Source organism: Narcine bancroftii, chromosome 7 (genome assembly GCF_036971445.1).
Source record: "Narcine bancroftii isolate sNarBan1 chromosome 7, sNarBan1.hap1, whole genome shotgun sequence".
NCBI classification, from domain to species: domain Eukaryota; kingdom Metazoa; phylum Chordata; class Chondrichthyes; order Torpediniformes; family Narcinidae; genus Narcine; species Narcine bancroftii.
This window is the reverse complement of record NC_091475.1, coordinates 6,255,774-6,280,265: the sequence shown is the minus strand read 5'-3', so window position 1 is coordinate 6,280,265 and position 24,492 is coordinate 6,255,774. Positions and strand designations below refer to the sequence as shown.

General features: G+C 41.3%; 1 long non-coding RNA gene across 2 annotated transcripts in view; it reads right to left on the bottom strand.

Annotated features, from left to right (window-relative positions):
- Window positions 1–1,429: 1,429 nt before the first annotated feature.
- LOC138739752 (uncharacterized) overlaps window positions 1,430–24,492 on the bottom strand; it is a 28,450-nt gene continuing 5,387 nt past the window's right edge. For both annotated transcript variants that reach the window (XR_011342388.1, XR_011342389.1), the window contains exons 2-3: window positions 16,786–16,835; window positions 1,430–3,897 (exon numbers count right to left, since the gene is read on the bottom strand). This is a non-coding gene — a long non-coding RNA (uncharacterized lncRNA). The remainder of the gene's footprint in view (window positions 3,898–16,785; window positions 16,836–24,492) is intronic.

The window sequence follows — 24,492 nt, the reverse complement described above, 5'->3', positions numbered from 1 at the left end:
ACAAATCCCTGCAACCTCCAATCAGTCCCTGACTATCCACATTCTGATAGATCCTGTCTCGTAGAATCCCCTCCAGCAATTTTCCAGCCATTGACATTAGTGACCTGTAGTTGTCCGACTTCTCCTTGCTGTCCTTTTAAAATAACTGCACAACATTAGGTATCCTCCAGCCTTCCGACACCTCACTCGAGGTCAGAGGTGAAGTAAATATCTCACCAAAGGCCTTTTGCAATGTCTTTCCCAGCTTCACTTTGAGAAAGCCCTTGGGAATTGTCCACTTTAATTCACTCCAAGGCTGCAAAAGCCTCCTCTCCACTCATTCTAATGTGGTCCAGGAAATTGCCATTTGTTTTCTTCAGCTTTTTGCATTCCATGATCTCCTCCACAGTAGAATGATGGGAAATATTCAATCAAAATTCCACTTATCCCCTGGGGCCCCTCACAAAGACAGCCCAGTGATCTTTACTTGGACTCTCACTCTTTCATGCCACCCTTTTACTCCTAATGTAGCTGCAGAATTGCTTCGGGTTTTCCTTTATTATGCCTGCAAGTTCCATCTCATGTCCTCTTTTTTGCCATTCTGATTTCCCCAGAGGTCTTTGGAACTAATTTTAGATGCAGGAAACATTTCAATTCTGTTCAAATTGATGTAAATTGGTATTAAAAAGGGGACATTGAAAGTAAATAAAAATAAAACTTTAAAATGAAATGAATCACTTTCTTCGATCAGAACGTATTAAAATGTGTGTAACAATTCTTATGCCAGCCATTCCTCAGCACAATCCTTAAATATTCCATTGCTGAGCTCCTGAGTGAGACAATTGGTGGAGTGTTAGATCAGATGCTCTGGGATTTGGCTTCAGTCTTGTCTCAGTCTTCTGCATTAATTCTGCACGAGTGAAAGTTTGAGGCAAGTTAAACTATAGACTGCAGTTAAGACAGTGGTTCTCTGCCAAGACCCAGGCTATTGATAAACTTAATTTGAGATTTTTTTTATTGATCCAAGGTACTTGACAGAGACATCATAAAGGAACATTTGATATCAAGCCAAACAAGGATATATTTATTTGAATGGATGAGGTTAGATATTAAAGTGTCTTAAAAGGAGGAAAAACCAGTAGATTGTCTATGAAAGGAATTCCAGAGTTCATGGGCATTGGTAACCAAAGATGAGTCTAATAATGGTGAAATTAATAAAATAAATGATTTCTCAATATGCTATTTTTTAATCAGGAGCTCAAGCAGAGACTGTGCCAAATTTGGATGGAATATTGTCTGCTGTTGAACAAATTAATTGGCTTTTTCTTTCTTTTAAAATTGCTTTTATTGTTTTATCATACATCCATACATTATGTCCATATAAATTAAATATAATATACATTTGGATTGGTATCATATATAAATAATAATACAAGGACTCATCCTCCAATCAAAGCATATAGTGAATAGTTAAAAAGAAAAGGAAAAAGAAAAAGAGAAAATAAATGGTTGATTATAAAGATCCAACCCTGATGAAACATGCCCTCTGCATCCCCTTGATCATTCCAATTATGAAAGTAAGCTATAAATGCACCCCAAGTCTTCTCGAAAGAGATTTTAATCTTCGTAACATTTTGTCTAATTTTTTTTGAAACCTAGAGAGTACATAATATTGTCTAATATTTCCATTTAAGCAATATTCTTCTTCCAGCCAGTAATATATAAAATGCTAAGACACGCTTTTGGTTTAATGTTAAATATATGTTTACATCACTGGAGAAGCCAAACATTGCAATCAACAGACATGGTTCCAGATCGATCCCAAAAATGGCAAAAAATGTCTGAAAATAGCTGTCCAATATTTTGCTAAATTGGGACAAAACCAAAACATGGGCTTCAAAGAGGCTTCAAATCTTTTACATTTGTCACTACGTACTATGCACTACTTCGAATTGAATCAAACTGTTCTTAGCACACAGAGATGAGTCATGGATAAGGGACAAAATTGAAATCCAATCTTCTTCTGGAATAGACATATTAAGATCATTCTCCCATTCCGTTTTGATCCTAATTAAGGAGACTGTTTTTAAATTTAATATTTTATAATAAAAGGTGGATATTATGTCTTTATGTACAAATTTTAATTCAAAAAGTTTGTCTATAAAATTCTGATCTGGAAGATATGGAAATACTGAAAGCTTAGACCAGTGGTTCTCAACCTTTTTCTTTCCTCTCACATACCATTTTCAGTATTCCCTATGCTATAGGCACTTTGTGATTAGTAAGGGATTGCTTAAGGTGGTATGTGGATGGAAAGAAAATGTTTGAAAACCACTGTTTTTTTTTAATGTACCTAATTGATTTGTTATGTGCATGGTTTAATTACTCCAAAGGAAATTACTCCAAAGCAAAATATTTCAGTAACAATTGTGTCTAGAGCAGTGATTCTCAACCTTCCCTTCCCACTCACATACCATCTTAAACAATCCCTTACTAATCACAGACTCATTATGGCATAGGATTACTTAAAGTGGTATGTGAGTGGAAAGAAAAAGTTTGAGAACCACTGTCCTAGTAGTATTTTTTTAATCAAAATATATTTCAATTGACTGGCTAGCAATTTGCCAGATTTCTTTCCACGGGTGTAAAATTGACTCTTAGTTCTCAATATCTGTTGTTCAGTTGGATTAATGGAAAGTAGATCAAATTTGGTTTTGAGTTCAGTTCTCTTCTTAAATATCTCCGGATCTCTATTTTGGGCAAATTATATGTCAATCTGTTTAATGCAGTGGTTCTCAACCTTTTTTCTTTCCACCCACATACCACCTTAAGCAATCCCTTACTAATCACAGAGCACCTATGGCATAGAGAATACTTAAAGTGGTATGAGAGTGGAAAGAAAAAGGTTGAGAAGCACTGGTTTATCTGATTGATCAAACCCATTCTTTCTATCCTCATCTTTTATATGAAATAATTTGGCCGTGTAATTAGGCTTTCATTACGTCCCAGATTATCAAATTGGAAATCTCTGGGGTTGAATTAACATCAAGAAAAAATTGAATCTGATTATCCAAAAAAGTCAAAAATTCTTTGCTCTTAAGTAATAAGGTATTAAATTGCCACTGTTTTTTAGTACTTGAATACTTGGAAACTCCAAATTTAAAATTACTGGAGCGTGGTCTGATATACCTATGCCTTGATATTTGCATCATTTAATCATGTTAATCAATTAATTATCAATTACAAATACTCTATCCTGGTATAAGCATTGTGCACACTCAAGACAAAATAATAACCTTTACTCGTGGGATTTAAAAATCTCCACATATCGGACATTCCTATGTGGGATAAGAGAGACTGTTTGCCAAACCTGATTTGGAGGGATAACCCTTTCTGCTTGAAGAACAGTCTAACACCGTGTTTAGACAACAGTTAAAATCTCCACCTAAAATTAGTGAATACTTAGATAGATCCAGTAATAGGGCAGAAAAAATTCTGAAAAAAACATTGGTTCATCCATATTTGGAATGTAAATATGAGTTCAAACAATCAATTTATTATGTGTTGCCCTAGTGAACACGACACCCCATTTTATCTATGTTGCTGCTGTGGGGTAGAAATTGAACATTTTGTTGAATTAAAAGGGAGACACCCCTGATTTTAGCTTCTGAAGGTGAATGATGACATTGCCCTGTCATTTGAAATATTAGTCTATCTTTATCTGCCTTTTTAATGTGTGTTTCTTGAAAGCAAGTACAGAATCTTCCTTTAAATGTTTAATATGAGCAGATTTTTTTGTTCCACAATATAATTTTAATAAGTGCCAACATTCAAATAATTTATAGTATAGAACTGAATGAATGGATGGATTGGGACATGTTTCATCTTTACTCCAGGGGCTGCAGCTGTGAATCATTGCTGCAAAAGAAAAGATGAAAAAGTAAACTGTTAATAACAATCTTGAACCTTGAAAAACCAAACAAATCCCTGACTTCCAGCCCTCCCTTCCTTGAAGGTCACTGAAAGAAAATGAGACCAGCTCAAAAAAAATTCATGCAACCCCATTGCTTCCACTTTGTTGTTTACTGCACCTAATTAAACATGTAGTGCATTTTATTTTATAGTAAGTCCAAACAAAGATATCAAAACACTGATAACAACCTGCTAGCGTCTGAAAAATATTCCAAATTCTCCTTTGTGCCTGTCCACTCATTTAGCAACAGTTAATATGCAAAATATCACTTTTAACATTTAACATTCAATGTTAAAATATAAGTATTTTCAAAAGAAAAAATTTTGAACAACCAAACCATCTACCGCTAGTGAACAACTTCATATCAAATGGCTTCCCATTACTTTTAAATAGAAGCATATATATCTTCTGAAAGTAAAATGAACAAAGAAGTTCTGGGCATATGTCCAGAGAAATCTTCTTCTTCTTTTCTTTTTCTTTGGCTTGGCTTCGCGGACGAAGATTTATGGAGGGGGTAAAAGTCCACGTCAGCTGCAGGCTCGTTTGTGGCTGACAAGTCCGATGCGGGACAGGCAGACACGATTGCAGCGGTTGCAAGGGAAAATTGGTTGGTTGGGGTTGGGTGTTGGGTTTTTCCTCCTTTGCCTTTTGTCAGTGAGGGGAAATCAATTATTGGTAAAATGGCAGAAATAACATTCAGAGCACCAAATGGTATCTTCTACTGCTATTAATGTATAATTGATTAAATATATACATTGAAAATATTTCCCTTATACAAACATGTTACTTCAGAAGACCAAAGAAAGAGGGAGAAAATAAATATCCTCCCTTTTTTTTAATTGAAATTAACCAGTTTCAAGTATCAAAAGTTTACTCATCTTGATGTTGAAATCGATGGTACCATGGCAGTTTCTCATTTCACAAATTTCCAAGTCTCTTTGGGGGATTGTAGCAATATCTTCTGATTTCCTTGGGTAATCCTCAATCTTGCCGGGTAGAATAAGACCTTGCGCAGAGCAACTACTTCTGTGCAGTAATCCCCCACAAGTCTACTGTGTAGACCCCCTTGAAAAGTTAGATTTTTTTTGAATGAGTGGTTCTCAAGATTAGCTCCTTTTTGATAACTGCTTTAGGATATCTTTGAAGAAGCATTCTTCAAAGATAAGGAGTGGTGTGCTCTTTCCAGCACTAAATCATTTCCAATCACTTGGACTCCAAACCATTCAGTAAGTAACTCCATAAAACACTTTATCTTTCAGACCTAAAATAAAAAGATTATTTCGACAATTCTGTCCCTTCCAAAGTCAATACTTGAGCTTTTAACTTTTTGTTATCATCAATCAAAGCCTCATTTTGTTGTACAAGTTTATCCAGCCTATTATTCACTACAATGCTGACAGCTTCCAATGCAGTCTATTTGTGGTAGTGAGTCCAAAACTCTATCAATTTCTTTAGCCCACATTTTTAAAGCTTTGTTAATATCCATTGACTGCTTTCCAATCATTTTGGTAGTCATTTCAAACGTCAGAGGAGTGTCCTGTTTCTTCCTCCATTTTTTCCTCCTCCTCTCTTTCTTTCATGGTTTTAAATTTAGGTACTTTGACCACTCTCTTCGGAATGAGAGGCCTTCTAGTAGTAATTGGCAGTCTTAAAAATAAACTTTAACCAGTTTGGTTAATTAAAAGCGAGTAGAAAGAAGGGAAATATAAACAAATTAGTCGGAGCTCACGACCACACCTCTTCACAGCATCAGGTCACCAGTGGAAGTCTCATTAAGTGCCTTTTTAATCATCCAAAATGAAAAGCCACAGTAATAAACTGATAACCTTTCCCCTGAAAAAAGCTAGTACTTGTTCAACAGAAAGCAGAACTCAATTAATAGAAACAGGTGAGAATGCAAGGAAATGGAAAGAACAAGCCAAAAAAAGAAGCTGGCATAATAATAAAGTGAAAGAAAACATATGATTAGTAATGTTGCGGAGAAACTAAGAGCATTGGATGAAAAACACTAATGAAATGTTTGAAGTAACATGAGAATAACAAGGTGTTGACCACAATAGAGGCACAGGCTACTACGGCCAAGTGCAAACAAACTGCAATACAGAGCATAAATATTCAATAATAAATAATGTGCAAAGTGAGAGTCCTTAAATGAGTCTCTGATTGAGTTTGTTGTTGAAGAGTGTGGTGGTGAAGGGGTAAAATTGTTCCTGAACCTGGTGGTACGAGTGTGGTGGCACCTATACCTCTTTCTCGATGACAGCAGCAAGAACTGAACATGTGTTGGGATGTGTGGATCCTTAATTGCTGCTGCTCTCCAACTGTAACATTCCATGCAGGTTTACTTGCAGTTGGGGAGAGTTTTGCCTGTGACGTGTGGGCTTTGTGCTCAGAGATATTGGGGCCCCATACCAGGCCGTGAAGCAGCCGAAGAGCACACTTTCCACCACACATCTGCAGGGGTTTGCCAAGGTTTTCGACGTCATGCCAAAACTCCACAAACTCCTGATGTGCTTTCTTCACAATGATGTTTGTGTGTTGGGTTCAGGAAAGATTCTCCGAAATAGTGACTCCCTGAAATTTAAATTTGCTCTGAACCCTCAATGATCACTGGATCGTACACCTGTTTTTCCCTTTTGAAGTCAGCAATCAGCTCCTTGATTTTGGTGACACTGAGTGCAAGATTGTTGTTAGTGCACCATTCAGCCAAATTTAAAATCTCCCTCCTGCATGCTGGCTCATCACCCCTTTTTTGGACAACTCACTTCTTGATATCACCAGCAGATTTATAGATAAGGTTTTTGTTGGAATATTCTGGCCCAGGGCTTGGAGTTTGCTGATCAATTTTGAGGGAATGGGGTGTTGAATGCTGAACTGTATTTGATAAAGAACACCTGACTCTAGTGATTTCCTGATATGCTCCGTTCTATCCTGGGATACAGGAAGTGAAGATGATGATCATGTCAACATAGGCCTGTATCTCTGCAATAATCTTTTGGTCGCTCTTTCCTTTCTTGTCAGCTCGAGACAGTGCATCAGCTGCAACCTCTGTACCTGCAGAAGAGCATGGGGACAAGACAACACCTGGCCGGCTGTCAATCAGCCAACCTGAATGGACCAAGCCCCACCCAGTCGGGTGTCAGTCACCCTCTGGGATATAAGCCTGAGCCAGCCCTTTTGAAGTCACCCTCAGAGCTCACAGCAGCACAATTTCATAGCTGGCTCTGTGGAGGTTTATGCCGATTAAAGCCTGTTGTACAATCTTTCGGTTTTGTGTGTTTGCCTCAGACCGACAGCGCACCACAGTCATAATTGAGACCAATGATTTATGGTCTGCCACCACTTCGAAAGCTTGTCCAAAGATATATTGATGGAACCTTTCACATGCATAAGTGCTGACAAGAAGCTCTTTCTCTATCTGTGCATAGTTGGCTTCTGAATTTGTTAAAGCCCACAGTTTGCCATGTGTCCTCATGCTGCTGCAGTAGTACTGCTCCAAGGCCTTGTCGAGATGCATCAATTCTTTGAGAGCCTGAAAGCATTTCTTCTTGCTCCTGTGACCAGATCCACTTATTTTTCTTTTCAAGGAGTGATCTCAGTGGTGCTGACACAGTCAACAGATGAGGGATGAACTTAGCAACCATCCCCATGTAACATCTCACCTCCTCTTTGTTTTGGGGTCTCACAAAATTCTCAATGGCTGATGACTTTCTTGGATCAGGCTTCACTCCCTGTTCAGGTATGACATCTCCTCTGAAGGTCAGTGCCTTTTCGTCAAACTCACATTTCTCTTTATTTATTTTCAAATTGACATTCTGTGTCATGTCAAGCATTTGTGTGAGCTGCATATAATGTTCACTCTTGGTGGACCCCCATACAATGATGTCATCCATCATGGTTTCAACTCTAGGTATACTTTCAAAGATCATGCGGATTGTTTTAGGTCGACTTCTGATGCGGACAATGATCTGGATGATGCATCCCATATGGTTGCCGAAGAAAGAGGTATCTTCATTGTGGAGCATTGAAAGTGCATGGTCTCGAACTGGCCTCATCAAACTTCATCTAGCAAAACCCTGTGATGTGTCGAGCTTGCTAAACCACTTGGCATATGCCAGGACATGATTTCCTCCTGTGTCGGCAATTTAAAATGCTCTCTCTTGATGGCTTTATTCAAATCCTTCTGATGAAATATTCTAAATTTTAAATTTAGACATATTGCATGGTAAAAGGTCATTTTGGCCCACAAGTCCAAGCCACCCAATTACACCTAATTAACCTACACCCCTGGTATGTTTTGAACAGTGGGAGGAAACTGGAGCCCCCAGGGAAACCCCACACAGGCACAGGGAAAACATACAAACTTCTTACAGACAACACGGGGTGTAATTCCTGGTCCAGGTCACTGGTGCTGTAAAGGCGTTGAGCTATCTGCTATGTCAACTGTGCTGCCTATTCATTGTTTCTCTTCCCACAGATGCAGCCTGAATTGCTGAGTAGTTCCAGCATTTTCTATTTTTATTTTAGATTTCTAGAAAATTCTGACAAAGAGTTTTTGACCTGAAACCTTATCTCTGTTTTTCTGCCCATAATGTAGCTGATGTATTTCCAGATTGTCACTTTTTATAATGTAGATGTCACTGGTGATCTTCAAGCTTGAGCTGGGTCTCACTGTGACAGCAATGGCCACAGTCCAAAAGGTCAGACTGGCAGTGGGATGGAGAATTAAAGTGGCAGGTAATAATAAGATCAGGGTCATCTCTGCAGACTGAATGCAAGTTTTTCACAAAGCAATCACCCAATCTGTGCTTGGTTACTCAGATACAGAGAAGATCACTCTGTGAGTGTGACAGAATTGAGCTATTATTAATCTTTAGTTATAAAATATATTATTTAGTAAAGTTACTTTGTGGGTTGGACAGGGACACACACAAAGACCCTTACACACAGAGAAACTATTTTGAGAGATGCCATGTCTCCTTTGCCCAACAAGCTTATATCATTGTTCCGTTGAAGCCTGTAAACCTCCATAAAACCGGAGTGATTGTCCATTGAAATGTTGAAAACAATGAATGTTTGCTGGAGAAACACTTCTGTACACAAGAAAGCTATCTCCTGGTTAGCTGTGTAGATAACTCGGAGGCATTTTCTCATAAACTTTTGGAAAAAAGGAACTTCAAACAAAATCAGCAGTGATGTCATGTCATGTGATTAAAGACACTTTAAGGAGACATCTTTAATATTGTACCAATTACATCTGAAGTCAGAAAAACAGAGACATCTTCAGTAAGGGAGATGTGATGATCTTCTTATCATGGGAGATACACAAAATCAGTGGCAATGAAGAAGAGCCACTTCACTGTCTCTTTGTCAAAAGAGGCCAATTCTACCATGTTCATTTGTAATGGCTTCATTTAACCCTTGCCTGGGTTGGTGAAATCATCGTGTGAAACACAAATTCCAAAACCTCCATGCAAGAGAGGAAAATCATTCATATGAAGAAATATTTCTTTGAAAACAAATCTACAAAATTTTGTGAGTTTGAGTACTTTTAAACAGCAGTTTTAAAGTCTCTGAGTTTCAACACAAAAGATTTCCTGAGACTGAACTTTGAAATAATCTCTTCAGAATTATGCCTGATCTGTAATGGTTTGGATTTCCCCCCCCCCCCCCACCCACCACTCCACACAGCTGAGAAGGAGGAATGTGGGGCAAATCTATCTGTCTCTCTTTACCTATCCATTAATTTTTTAAACACACACACACACACACACACACACACACACACACACACACAGAGTGGAGTTACGTTTAGAACTAAGTAAGATTTTATATTATTAATCTTTCTTTCTTCTTTGGCTTGGCTTCGCGGACGAAGATTTATGGAGGGGGTAAAAAGTCCACGTCAGCTGCAGGCTCGTTTGTGGCTGACCAGTCCGATGCGGGACAGGCAGACATGATTGCAGCGGTTGCAAGGGAAAATTGGTTGGTTGGGGTTGGGTGTTGGGTTTTTCCTCCTTTGCCTTTTGTCAGTGAGGTGGGCTCTGCGGTCTTCTTCAAAGGAGGCTGCTGCCCGCCAAACTGTGAGGCGCCAAGATGCACGGTTTGAGGCGTTATCAGCCCACTGGCGGTGGTCAATGTGGCAGGCACCAAGAGATTTCTTTAGGCAGTCCTTGTACCTTTTCTTTGGTGCACCTCTGTCACGGTGGCCAGTGGAGAGCTCGCCATATAACACGATCTTGGGAAGGCGATGGTCCTTATTATTAATCATTATTAATGAAAACAATTATTGTTTTGAAGATACCATTATCTTGGTGAATTTCTATTGTTGCTGGTCTAGGTTATAAAAGTGAGCACTAAATGTAGTACACTCAACAAGAAGAAATACAAGTGAATCACTGCTTTGCTAAAGACTGGGTCACCACTGGATGGTGGGTAGAGAAGACCATTCTCTTCAAAATTCTGGTCCACTCTTCTGTTCCCAAGAGCCTCTGAACTTGTTAAGCAATTTCTTTTGCAAATGCAAATAATATAATTAATATTTTCTGAATTTTACAACATTTTGAAAACTAGTAGCTTTCAATTTAATAACAATGTTGCCTAGATTTTGTTGTCAACGTTTTGTTGAATAATACAAGAATACTATATGTTACTCCGAAATCTGTGCAATACTTTTAATACTATTATGCATCTCTACCGGCACCACCTACGGCTCCTAGAACGCTTCCACCAGCGTTGTCTCCGCTCCATCCTCAACATCCACTGGAGCGCTTTCATCCCTAACGTCGAAGTACTCGAGATGGCAGAGGTCGACAGCATCGAGTCCACGCTGCTGAAGATCCAGCTACGCTGGATGGGTCACGTCTCCAGAATGGAGGACCATCGCCTTCCCAAGATCGTGTTATATGGCGAGCTCTCCACTGGCCACCGTGACAGAGGTGCACCAAAGAAAAGGTACAAGGACTGCCTAAAGAAATCTCTTGGTGCCTGCCACATTAACCACCGCCAGTGGGCTGATAACGCCTCAAACCGTGCATCTTGGCGCCTCACAGTTTGGCGGGCAGCAACCTCCTTTGAAGAAGACCGCAGAGCCCACCTCACTGACAAAAGGCAAAAGAGGAAAAACCCAACACCCAACCCCAACCAACCAATTTTCCCCTGCAACCGCTGCAACCGTGTTTGCCTGTCCCGCATCGGACTTGTCAGCCACAAACGAGCCTGCAGCTGACATGGACTTTTTACCCCCTCCATAAATCTTCGTCCGCGAAGCCAAGCCAAAGAAAAAAATTATGCATCTATGGACATGTGGTTCTCCCTGCATTAGTAGTAATCATGAATGTCAAAATTACATCTCTACAGAGGTAACAGATTTAGAGACCCCAGTTAAACTATGTCATCACTAGAACTCGAGATATAGCATTAAAAGGGCTGAAAATCCTTATGTATGTCATGTAAAAGGTTGTTTACTGTGACCTCAGGATTCACAAGCTGCCTCAGATTTAAAAGAAGATCTGCAGGAATCAGTTAGCTAAAACAGCAAAAGCGCAACTTGTAACCTTATACCATTATTATTATTAAGGGATTAATTTGAAGGACAGCAAGCATTAGAATAAAGATAAATGGTGAAAGTGTTCCCATTGTAGGGGAGGAAATGTAGGCCATAAGCAAAAAAAAAAATCATAATGTGAAAGTGAGCTATCATCAATGGATCTCGTTCAAAGTCTAAACATGGTGTTAACAAACTCCAGTGATCTAAATTTCAAACAAGATTTATTTTTATTGATGGAATCTGGCCATCATTGCCAAATTTCCCATCACGAATTCCCCTTGAGATCATGGAGGTGAAATGCCATCCTGATTTTTGGCAATAACACTGTTGAATAAAGAACTTTACAATTTGGACCCAGCAATAATTTCAGAAAGGGAAAATAGGTCAGGATAGTTTGTGGGTAGGTGTGGTGTCAACCTTTTGCCCTTGTCTTTCCAAGTGATTGCAATTGTGAGTCTGGACAGTACTGTCAGAGTGGCCTAGGGAAATAAGTGGGTGCGTTAAACGGACAGATAGTCACCGATTACCACTATGAGATTGTCTTGCATCTTGTTACCTCCCCTTTGTTTTGAATAGATTGAATAGGATTTAATATCCAGTGTGATTTTGACTAATTTGCTGGCATTATTTTCCAATAACTGAAGGAGGGATGGGAGGGAACAAGCAAGATAAAGGAAAAGAGAAGTAAAACATTAAAACAAAGGAGGAACAAAATGGGAACGCACTCAAATGAGTTACATTACAAAGATAAAGTCAAATAACATTATTTATTTTCAGCATCATTATTTCTACCAACAATTATAACTCAACCCGAAACGTCATTGTTAGTGAACTGACTTCATTGTGAATAAATGTCGTACATCAATATCTTTTAGTAATGCAGCATTTAAATGCAGAGAATAGAAGTAAAGGCTTTTTGTACCAAAGACATTAAACTTGGAAGATTTCTTTACAAGCAAGAAATGTAATAGTTTAAATTACTTTTGAACCATCTACAATGTATCACAACAGTGGGAGTTACAGGTTTTAATGAGGACATTTTAACAGAATGAAACAGATCAACAATTAAAGAATAAAAGAGTAAACTGTATTAAGCACAATTTCAGTTCATACCCCTAATAATTTCAACTTCAAAAATTTTAGGGAGGAATTTTACAAGATTAAATTTTGGGGGAGTTAGGGAAAGTCTCAATATCAAACTTTCAATGAAAGCCCCTTTTCAAATAAATGCAGAACGATTAACCAAGTTATAATTTGGAATCTAAGTTCAAATTCAGCAATTATATTGAACAAAATTTGTCACGCTCTGTCTCTTTCTCTTCACATCACCACCCAATCTCCCTGAATCGAATGCCCCATTTCTTTAAATGTCACTGTTAGTTTTCTGAATTTTCTTTATATTGTCCTTCCCTCTGGCTCCATAAATGTTAGTTAATGTTTTCATTTTCTTATTTCCTCCTTTCTCTTTTCTCCTTCTCTATACATAGAACTAAAAGGATTGTGCAGTCCCTCTCGACCAATCGTGGTCATAAGTGCCGGGAATTATTTTCCTTTCTTTCCCTACTTTGCACATAACAGTTCATTGTAGTTTACTTGTTTAGGAAATAAAATTAGACATCATTTTGAAGTATACAAGGGCATTAAACGATCACAGAATATACCATTTTTGACAATTGCTACAGAGAAATGGATTGGCGGTCAATCCACAGGACCATAAGTGTGGCAGAGAGGATCAATGGAGTCTCCCTCTGTGGTGGTACACCTCTGGGCTATTGCAGGGGGCAACCTCTGTACCTGTAGGAGAGTAAGGGGACAGGACAACACCTGGTCGGCTGCCAAACAGTCGGCATAAAAGGATCAAGCCCCACCCGGTCGGGTGTCAATCACCCTCCGGGATATAAGCCTGAGCCGGGCTCCTGAGGCCTCACACTGAGTTGCTGCAGCCACAGCCAGCCTGGCTCTGTGGAGGGTTTTGTGGATTAAAGCCTGTTGTTCAGTCTTTACCTTGTGTGTGTGTCTGATTCTGGCTAACAGTGCTCCACACCCTCACTCCCATTAATGTGATCTACAGGAATCATTATCTGAGGATGGTGCACAAAATCACTGATGACCTGTGATAAAGATTCTATCACCAATGTGTATATGTACATATGTACAGATTGGTCGTGTAGAATGACTGTGATTGGCTGAGAGTGTAGCCACACCTACTGGCAGGTCTTAAAGGATTGCTCCTAGCCAGACCATTCTGGACTGGTCGACCTACTTGTGATATGCTCCAATTTTTTAGTTAATAAAAAGCTTTGGTTTGGATCATCAAGTCTTTGGTTCTTTCGACATGCATTATATGACCCCTTCCACCCTGCACACAGCATCTTTCATCTGCTCCCTTTGGGAAAGAGATGCAGGAGCGTCAGAGCCAGCGTCACCAGGCTGAGGAACGCTGCTTCCCACGGGCAGTGAGGCTACTGAACGACCAAAGGAACTGCTCACACTAATCATCCAAGACTCTCCCATTCATGAAACAATATTTATTTATTTGCATATATTAAGATTTCTCCTGCATATGTATTGTTTATCTGTATGTGTGTTATGTCTGGTTGTGTGCCTATGTGTTTTGCACCAAGGACTGGAGAATGCTGTTCCGTTGGGTTGCACTTGTGCAATCTGATGACAATAAACTTGAATTGACTTGATGAGCATGCCCCTCAAAATCCCAAGGAATCCACCAATGTTATAACCATATAACAATTACAGAGTAGAAACAGGCCAACTTGGCCCTTCTAGTCCATGCCGAACACTTTCTCCAACCTAACCTACACTCAACCTGTAACCCTCCATTCCTTTCCATATTTCTTTTTTCTTTGGCTTGGCTTCGCGGACGAAGATTTATGGAGGGGGTAAAAAGTCCACGTCAGCTGCAGGCTCGTTTGTGGCTGACAAGTCCGATGCGGGACAGGCAGACACGGTTGCAGCGGTTGCAGGGGAAAATTGGTTGGTTGGGGTTGGGTGTTGGGTTTTTCCTCCTTTGCCTTTTGTCAGTGAGGTGGGCTCTGCGGTCTTCTTCAAAGGAGGTTGCTGCCTGCCAAACTGTGAGGCGCCAAGATGCACGGTTTGAGGCGTTATCAGCCCACTGGCGGTGGTCAATGTGGCAGGCACCAAGAGATTTCTTTAGGCAGTCCTTGTACCTTTTCTTTGGTGCACCTCTGTCACGGTGGCCAGTGGAGAGCTCGCCATATAACATGATCTTGGGAAGGCGATGGTCCTCCATTCTGGAGACGTGACCCATCCAGCGCAGCTGGATCTTCAGCAGCGTGGACTCAATGCTGTCGACCTCTGCCATCTCGAGTACTTCGACGTTAGGGATGAAAGCGCTCCAATGGATGTTGAGGATGGAGCGGAGACAACGCTGGTGGAAGCGTTCTAGGAGCCGTAGGTGGTGCCGGTAGAGGACCCATGATTCGGAGCCGAACAGGAGTGTGGGTATGACAACGGCTCTGTATACGCTTATCTTTGTGAGGTTTTTCAGTTGGTTGTTTTTCCAGACTCTTTTGTGTAGTCTTCCAAAGGCGCTATTTGCCTTGGCGAGTCTGTTGTCTATCTCATTGTCGATCCTTGCATCTGATGAAATGGTGCAGCCGAGATAGGTAAACTGGTTGACCGTTTTGAGTTTTGTGTGCCCGATGGAGATGTGGGGGGGCTGGTAGTCATGGTGGGGAGCTGGCTGATGGAGGACCTCAGTTTTCTTCAGGCTGACTTCCAGGCCAAACATTTTGGCAGTTTCCGCAAAGCAGGACGTCAAGCGCTGAAGAGCTGGCTCTGAATGGGCAACTAAAGCGGCATCATCTGCAAAGAGTAGTTCACGGACAAGTTTCTCTTGTGTCTTGGTGTGAGCTTGCAGGCGCCTCAGATTGAAGAGACTGCCATCCGTGCGGTACCGGATGTAAACAGCGTCTTCATTGTTGGGGTCTTTCATGGCTTGGTTCAGCATCATGCTGAAGAAGATTGAAAAGAGGGTTGGTGCGAGAACACAGCCTTGCTTCATGCCATTGTTAATGGAGAAGGGTTCAGAGAGCTCATTGCTGTATCTGACCCGACCTTGTTGGTTTTATACATATACATACTACCAAATCTCTTGATTTCGGTAGCCCTTTAGTTTATATCAATTTTCTTCCTTCTTTCTGCATCAAATTTTACGTCACTTGTTCTGCCCACTACAGAGCATGTGTGGGCTCTGTTCAATTAATCTGAGAACAGAGAGCTCAGAGTGGGAGTGGAATACGGGTCCTCAGGTTGATGCCTTTGGCTCACTCATCTTCAATTCTTATTCAATGACCTTGTTTCTAATTTTAAGGTTGGAAATAGGGATGCTTGCGGATGATTCACAATCCCTTAACTAATATGCTAGTCTATGCCTGTAAGAACTACACAACATTTAAGCATGTTGATAAATGCCAAAGTACCCATCTCCAAAAATAAAGAATCCATTGCCATCCCTTGATATTCAATCGTATACCCAAGGCCAGGTTAAATTGGCATCAATTTCCTGGGTGCCATCACTGATCAAAAGGTCAACTAGGCCAACCACATAAATACAGGTGAACCCAACAATACAATCTTTTGTATGGTGAAACTGCATCATCTGTGCATGCATCAAGAAAGTTGTATTTTTCTCAGAAATTCTCTAAGAGCACATTTTATTCTGTACCTTGAAATTTTGCGTTATCATTAATGAATTTCGTAAAGCTGAATTTATGTTATCTGGATGGCCATAACAAGGGGGTTGCCTGTACTTTAGCTACATGAGCAGGAAAGAGGATCGGTATCCTGCAGTGAGCAACTCAGCTCCTGATATAGCAAACTTCTTTCCACCTCCTTAAGGCATAAACCTGGAGCACAATGCACTACTCCACTCCACACTTTAACTGGATGGGTGAAGTACCCAGATGCTCAATATCTTCCAGTATGAAATAGCTCACGTGTTTAGCTCCTATCGCCACCCTGAACATTAATTTTCTCCACCACTGGCATACAGTGGCTGAGGTGTGTACCATCAATAAAATACTTTGCACCTAGGCTAAGCTAATAACAATTCCCAAATCCTATGACCAAGACAGACATGGACAGCAGGTTAACCTCATGTCATACACCATTTCTATTTGGAAATGTATTAACAGTCGTTCATCATCATTTAGTCTAAATTGTGGAAATTTTCACCCACCAGCATCTGTGGGAGCATCTTCAGCAAATAACTCAAACATTTATTGACTGCAAACAGTCAGCTTACCAGTATCTTCAAAGGTAATTAGGGATGGTGTTGGCAATGAAGCCTGGATCCTGAAAAATGAATAAACTAAATAAAACAATTGAAATCTCAGGGCCTCATTTACAGTTCATTTAGCAAAGTTCAAGCAGTTAGTTTGATTGCTCACAACTGGGAAGACAACATCACAAGAAGCAAATACAATATTCCAGAATTAAGGAACATTGCAATCCTGGATTGTCATAGGTAATCCTGACACATTGAACTGCTAACCCTGGTCCTCCTTCAACCATGGCTACAACATACCATTGCCCATCCCTACCCATGTCCTAAGCTCATCTGCTTTCCCCATCAGTCTTCTGGCATGAAAATTAACACAGTAAAGTTTACCTGCCTTACCTTGTTGCTTGCTCTCCCCATCCTGTTCTGCTTCAATGCACTTCATTTGCCTTGTTCGCTGTCCATAAGCTTCTCTCTCCATCTTGCACCCCCACCTCTGTCAAGACTAATTTAAATCCTCCTGGGTGAATCTAGAGAATCTGCTCACCAGAATAATGTTCCCCCTCTGGTTCAGATATAATGCCATCTCTCTTGTGAAGGTCACCTCTGCCCCAAAAGAGAACCAAATTATTTATAAATCTGAAAACTTCCCTCCTGCACCAAATGAACAGCACTCTATTCATACACTCTATTCTCCTACTCTCATTGAATGGTGAGAAAAGGTTTAAGAGAACAGATGTTCCAAGTCCCATTGTGAAAATCATAGTTGCAAGATACTGTCTGTAGGCCATTCCCATAATCCTGCAAATTAAGACATTTCCACAATTTTTTTGAAGTGTACTGAGGGTTCTGCTTCCACCAATCCATTCAGACAGTTAGTTCAAGACCCCTTTAATCTCAAAGTGATTTTTTTTCACACAACTTCCCTTTAATCTTTCCATCAGACATTTTAAATTTATGCTATCTAGTGGTTGGTTGCTCTGGTAAGAGAAGTACAGGTAGTCCTTGACTTCTGACCTTCACGAGTTACGTCCGCCCACATATACAACTGAAATTTTAAAAAATATATTTATTAACACTACTGTACAAGTATATATTTTGTATTAAAAGTGCTATATATAGTGGTCCCCACTCCCGGCATTAGCCCGAAGTCCCCACTCCTGGCAGCAGCCCTAAGTCCCCGGGTCCAGCAGAAGCCCAAGGTCCCTGCTCCCCACGACAGCCCAACGCCTGAGTCCAATGACTTTATTATTTACTAGAAATTCATATGTTGAGTATCTTTATTAAAGATTCTTCATTAAATGTTCATTAAAGGTTCTTCATTCTTCATTAAAGGTTCATTTGTTGAAAATCTTTTTTTTAAAGTTGCTTTAATCATTAAGCCATATGCAGTGGGGCGCATCTAACTTACATCCAATCCAAATTATGACCAATCCTTGAATCCAAATTATGGTCATAAATCTGGGACTACCTGTATGATTTTCCTGTTTCTCTATTTGCCAAGGGCAGTATGGTTGGCAGAGTGGCTAGTGCAACGCCTTTACAGTGCCAACAACTTGGACCGGATTGGGGTTTGAATCCTGCACTGTCTGTAAGAAGTTGGTACATTCTCCCCATGTCTGCATGGATTTTCTCAAGGGACCCAGTTTCCTCCCATTGTTCTAAGCGTACCAGGGGTGTAGGTTAATGAGGTTTAAATTGGACAGCATGGACTCCTACTATGTCAACATTTTTTTAATTAAAAAAAGAAAGATATTAATTTTAGTAAAGCACAGTTTATTTGTTTAATGCTGTTCAGTTGTGACTTGGAATTTGAAGTTCTAAATCTGCTATTGCTATCAGTTTTTTTTCTCAATTTCTCTGCAGATATTTTGATTCCATTCTCACTGTGGCAGATATGACAATAAATTTGAACTCAATAGGTTTGTTTTTGCTTCATTCATTATGTGTTAACAGTGACTTAGTACAATCCCTTGTTTAAATAAAAGATAATTTATGAAATTATAGGACAGTATTTCAGTAACCAACATTGGAACAAGCAGTAAAACCAAACCATCCTACTACAGACTAATATAATTTAGCACCAGCTGGCTGTTTCATTGTTGCATTTCAGTGACTTGCTATGTTAAGTACCAACCACTTTTGGGCCAGGATTGGTTTTTTTTTCTCAGTTTCAACCTAATTTATTTATTTTGCTACCCAAGACAACATAATGCTTTGAAAAAAAGAATGAAAAGCAATTTTTTTGAAGTCTTCATTCCAAATGGTTTGAGCATTGATTGGGTCAACCGCATGAGGCAATAAAACTGCTTTTTTAAAGCAAATTTGAAGCAGAAAAATATGCAAAATGATGAGGGTCAAAATTAAATTGAGATAATGACAACAAAGCATCTGCAGAGAGGATTTGAGGGCAGTAATTTTCTTTACAGTAAAATGAAGTGGTTATTCTTTTCAATGGGATTTTAGACTGGATCTTGCTATTACGTATATATCAGAGTGCCCTCTGCAGGGATTTATTGGCAGAGTACATACATGACATCCCATACAACCCTAAGATTCCTTTTTCCTGCATGCCTGGCAGAATGACCACTAATTGGTAGAGCAAAAATTAACTGCACACAGCATGAACATGTAAACAATCAAAAGAACTGTAAACAGATAACGAATACAAACAAACTGACTGTGTAATACAGAGGGAGCAAAGAAAATTAATGAAGTGCACAAGTAAGTCCTTAAATTAGTCCCTGATTGAGTGTGTCGTTGGGGACTCTGATGGTAGGGGGGTAGCAGCTGTTTCTGAACCTGGAGGTGTGAGTGTTGTGACACCTATACATCTTTCCTGACAGTAGCAGCAAGAAAAGAGTATGTGCTGGGTGGTGAGGGTCTTTGATGATTGCTGCTGCTCTCCGACGGAAGCGTTCCCTGTTGATGTACTCAGTAGTGGGAAGGATTTTGCCTGTAATGTCCTGGGCTGTGTCCACTACCTTTTAGAGAGATTTATGCTCAGAGGCATTGGTGTTCCCATACCAGCCAGTCAGTTTTGGCTGGAAAGGTCACCCATTATTTTTCTTCCATTCATTCTGCTTGACCCTCTCAATTACTTCAGCAGATTTTGGTTTGGCTTCAGCTTCCAAGCATCAGCATCTTCTGCTTTCCAGAATAAAGCATGTAACCACTTTAACCAAAAAAAAAACTACAGATGTTCAAAATTTGAACTTAAAAAAAATGCCAGAAATAATTGCTTTAACTTGTCTTCTCACTTTTCCAACTACAGTAAAATCCTACAATCCAAATTGCTTGGGAATAGGTCGATCCAGATTTTTTGATTTTCCGGATTCTTGGGCAGTATATCTGTGGCGCTTCCACAATGCATGCACACATGTAATGCACGCACGCAAACAAAAACCAAGAGTTGTTGAGAAGTGTGGATTCTCGGGTGTACCAGATTGCAGCCGAGAAATTTCAAAAAGTCCTGATTCTCGGGGTGTTATTTTTCCTATATAATAAAGAACTTCATTTCCCAGTAGGCAATGCACAAGTTTGGTGCAGAAACAAAGAGTAGATTACGAAAGAGGTCGAGTGCGTTGGTTAAAGCAGCTCAAAAAATAAAGTTGTTTAAGTGGTTAGTGCACTGTGGTGATATGTAATTACACTACTAGGTCATCCCAGTGACCTTGTCTATAAAGCAGTCCAGAGCTACAGTCTAGCCTTCCAGGTTCGTCTTGCACCTTGTGAAAGAAAAGATACGGTCATGTGGGGCCATGTTAGTGACAGTACACAACAAAGAACGTATGGTGTATAGGGCTTCTGGCAACACTTCTTGCCATCTAGTAAGGTCAAGAGGACCGTTTTCCAGATAGTGGCATTTTCCCTTTCGACTTGTCCATTCCCCCGGGATTGTAACTTCTAGTGCGGCTGATAGCAATCCCTCTTCTGCGCTCATGAATGCAGTACCCCCATCTGTGTGTATGTAGTTCGGGTACCCAAATATGCTGAAGATGGGTTGAAGGCTTTTTATAACCATGGCTGCTGATACATCAGAACACGGGATTGCGAAGGGGAAACGGGAATATTCATCTATTACGTTTAGGAAATAGACATTTCTATTATTGGACAGGAGCGGGCCTTTAAAATTGAGGCTGAGGCGCTCAAAAATTTGGTAGCTTTTATCAGGGTGGCTTTGTCTGGCTGGTAAAATTGCGGTTTGCATTCCACACAGATGGGGCAGCTCTTGTTCACTGACCTCACTTTCTCTACCAAAAATGGGAGGTTTTGAGTTTTTATGAAGTGAAACAGTCTAGTGACTCCCGGGTGGCCCAGCTCATTGTGCAAGGTCTGCAAATGGGACGTGTTGTTAAAGATGGCACAAGTGCCTCTGGACAGCACAACTGGGGGTTCGATGAGTCTCCCAGGGCGGTATAGAATGTCATAGTTAAATGTAGGCAATTCTATCCACCAGCGCAGGATTTTGTCGTTCTTCCATCTGATAGTACTCGGCATCATATTCATCTCCTTAAGACTGTGTCCCCTGCTCTGTAGCATTTGTCCAAGATGGCTGGCTGCACATGGCATTCTTCTTCTTCTGTTTGTCTGTGGAGAAAGAAGAGCTTTCCTGCCTCTCATTAGCATGAGAATGGGCCTTGGCTGTGGCCTTGGGGCTTCTGCAGACTTTTGCATAATGCCCATGTTTTCCACAGTTGGAACAGACATTTTCTCTGGCAGGGCAGAGGGTTCTGGGGTGCTTTCTTTGTCCACAGTAAAAGCACTTTGGATCCTCAAGGTGCTGCTGCTGCTGTGGTTTCCTGTGAGGCAGCATACTTTTCGTGGGGCTAGAGAGTCCAGCAGTGTGATGTTTGTCCCAGCCCCAGGGTCCTGTAAGTACTCCTCCAAATCTTTCCAGGTGTTTTCTAAAGCTTCTGCAATAGTCTCACTCATCTACCCCCACCATTCCTTTCTTCAGCAATCGATGTCTCGTCTCAGTGGACTGTATGCCCGCAACAATTCTGTCCCTAATAAGGTCCTCCGCTGAGCTGAGGTTGCAGCCTCTTGCCAGGTCTTTCAGAGAGAGTATAAAGTCTCTGGCAGACTCCTCTACTTGTTGGGACCTGGTCATGAGTCTGTACCGGGAGTGGAGTTCCCGATGCCCCTCACTGTAATGCCTCTGTAAAGTGCTCATTGCCTCTTGGTAGGACCTGGCATCTTGTATAAGGGAGTAAGGGTGGTCTCCCAGCTGTGCTAACAGCAGCATTAATAGCTGCATTAAATCCGATGCCTCAGCACCCTCCACGTAATTCAGAAAGCATCTCTGCCAGCGGCCGAAATGCGTGCTGTCTCCGGGATTTCTGGGGTCGAGCTCCAGCCTGTCTGGTCACAGCACATGGCTAAGCCGCAGTCTCTGGTCCCTTAGATAATGTGGGGGCACCCCAGGGGTTGTTCCCGGTCTCCACGTGGTCTCTGGGTCTAGGTGTAGCAAGGGAGGTCCCTGGGGTACTGGGAGCTGCTGGTAGAGCCTCTGGGGCTTGTGTCTGCTGGAGGAGTAACCTGGGTGCTTGGGGCTGTTGGCTGAGTCTCTGGCTTTGGGACATTTTCAGCGGGCTTAGGGGTGGATCCCAATGGTAGCGTCAGGTCTCGGTGGTACTGGGGAAATTGCTGCTGGGGGAGTGACGGTAGCGGTGTCTGATTTCCCTGGCTTTGGAGTGGTCAGGAATTCTGCACATATGTAGCGATCGGGAGAACGACTTGTAGAGATCCTCCACCTTCGCTTGTAGTGGCCCCTTTCTGATCAGACCAGGGTTTAGGGTCGGTGGCGCCTGTACTGGCGAACCAATGGGCAGGCAGGGCTCTTGGCTGTTTCTTACCTGCCCTATTGTACTTCTGTGGTCTTCCCCACATTCCACCACGATTCCAGTACAGCGGTCCCTCACCGTCTTTGTCCTCGGATGCACATGCGTGCTGGTCATCCCTGAATTCCATTCCTCAGGAAGAGTCTCCAGGAGGTCGGGAATGTGCGTTGGAGCAGAAGCAGCTTCCATCCTAGTAGCTATGATATTAGTTTATTAAATTGTACTGACAATAACCACACCAGCAGTGTGAGTATAAGACAGCTTTAATAAACTAATATGTACACTAAGAGGTCTTGTGTCTCTGCAAGACGAACCTGGAAGGCTAGACTGCAGCTCTGGACTGCTTTATATACAAGGTCACTGGGATGACCCCTGGTGACCTAGTGGTGTAATTACATATCACCACACGCATCACCTTTACAGGCCAGAGATCGGGACTGGGATTCAAATCCCACGCTGTCATTAAGGAGTTCTCCCAGAGTCTGCGTGGGTTTCCCTGAGAACTCCACTTTCCTCCCGCCATTTGAAACGTACTGAGGGTGTAGGTTAATTGGGTGTAATGGGCTTGTGGACTGAAATGGCCTTACACCAAAAATGAATATTATATGCAGCTAACGCAATTGCTTGACATGACATGGAATGTCAATATGAAAATGAATAAAGAGGAATGTGAGTTTGGTGTAAAGTCACTGACCTTCAGAGGAGATGTCATATCTGAACAGGGAGTGAAGCCTGATCCAAGATAGATATCAGCCATTGAGAATTTTGTGAGGCCCCAAAACAAAGAGGAGGTGAGATGTTTAAGGTGACTTAACTGGCTTAGTTCATCCCTCATCTGTCGACTGTGTCAGTACCACTTGGATCACTACTTGAGCAGAATAATGAGTGGATCTGGTTGCATGAGCAAGAGTGCTTCCAGGCACTCAAAAAAGTCCTAACAGAGCCTAAAAGAGCCTGAACCAAAATTTTATGATCCTGATAGGCGGATCAGGATCTCGGCTGATACATCCCGACATGGCCTTGGAGCAGTACTACTGCAGCAGCAAGAGGGCACATAGCAAACTGTGGCCTATGCATTAAGAGTTTTAACAAGTGCAGAAGCCAACTATGCACAGATAGAGAAAGAGCTTCATGCCAGCACTTATGCATACGAAAGGTTCCATCAATACAAGCTCTTGAAGTGGAGGCTGACCATAAATCATTGGTCTCAATTATGTCCAAACCACTGAATAACTGCCCCTTGAGAGTACAGTGCATGTTGATGAGGCTGCAGAAATAAATGTGAAAATGATCTCTTCTTTTCTTCTTTTTCTTTGGCTTGGCTTCGCGGTCGAAGATTTATGGAGGGGTAATGTCCACGTCAGCTGCAGGCTCGTTTGTGGCTGACAAGTCCAATGTGGGACAGGCAGACACGGTTGCAGGGGTTGCAAGGGAAAATTGGTTGGTTGGGATAGGGTGTTGGGTTTTTCCTCCTTTGTCTTTTGACAGTGAGGTGGGCTCTGCGGTCTTCTTCAAAGGAAGTTGCTGCCTGCCGAACTGTGAGGTGCCAAGATGCACAGTTTGATGTGATATCAGCCCACTGGCAGTGGTCAATGTGGCAGGCACCAAGAGATTTCTTTAGGCAGTCCTTGTACCTCTTCTTTGGTGCACCTCTGTCACGGTGGCCAGTGGAGAGCTCGCCATATAACACGATCTTGGGAAGGTGATGGTCCTCCATTCTGGAGACGTGACCTACCCAGCACAGTTGGATCTTCAGCAGCGTGGATTCGATGCTGTCGGCCTCTGCCATCTCGAGTACTTCGATGTTAGGGATGAAGTCGCTCCAATGAATGTTTTTTTTTTTTTTTTTTTTTTTTTTTTTAAATTTTTTTATTTTTCACACCATAAA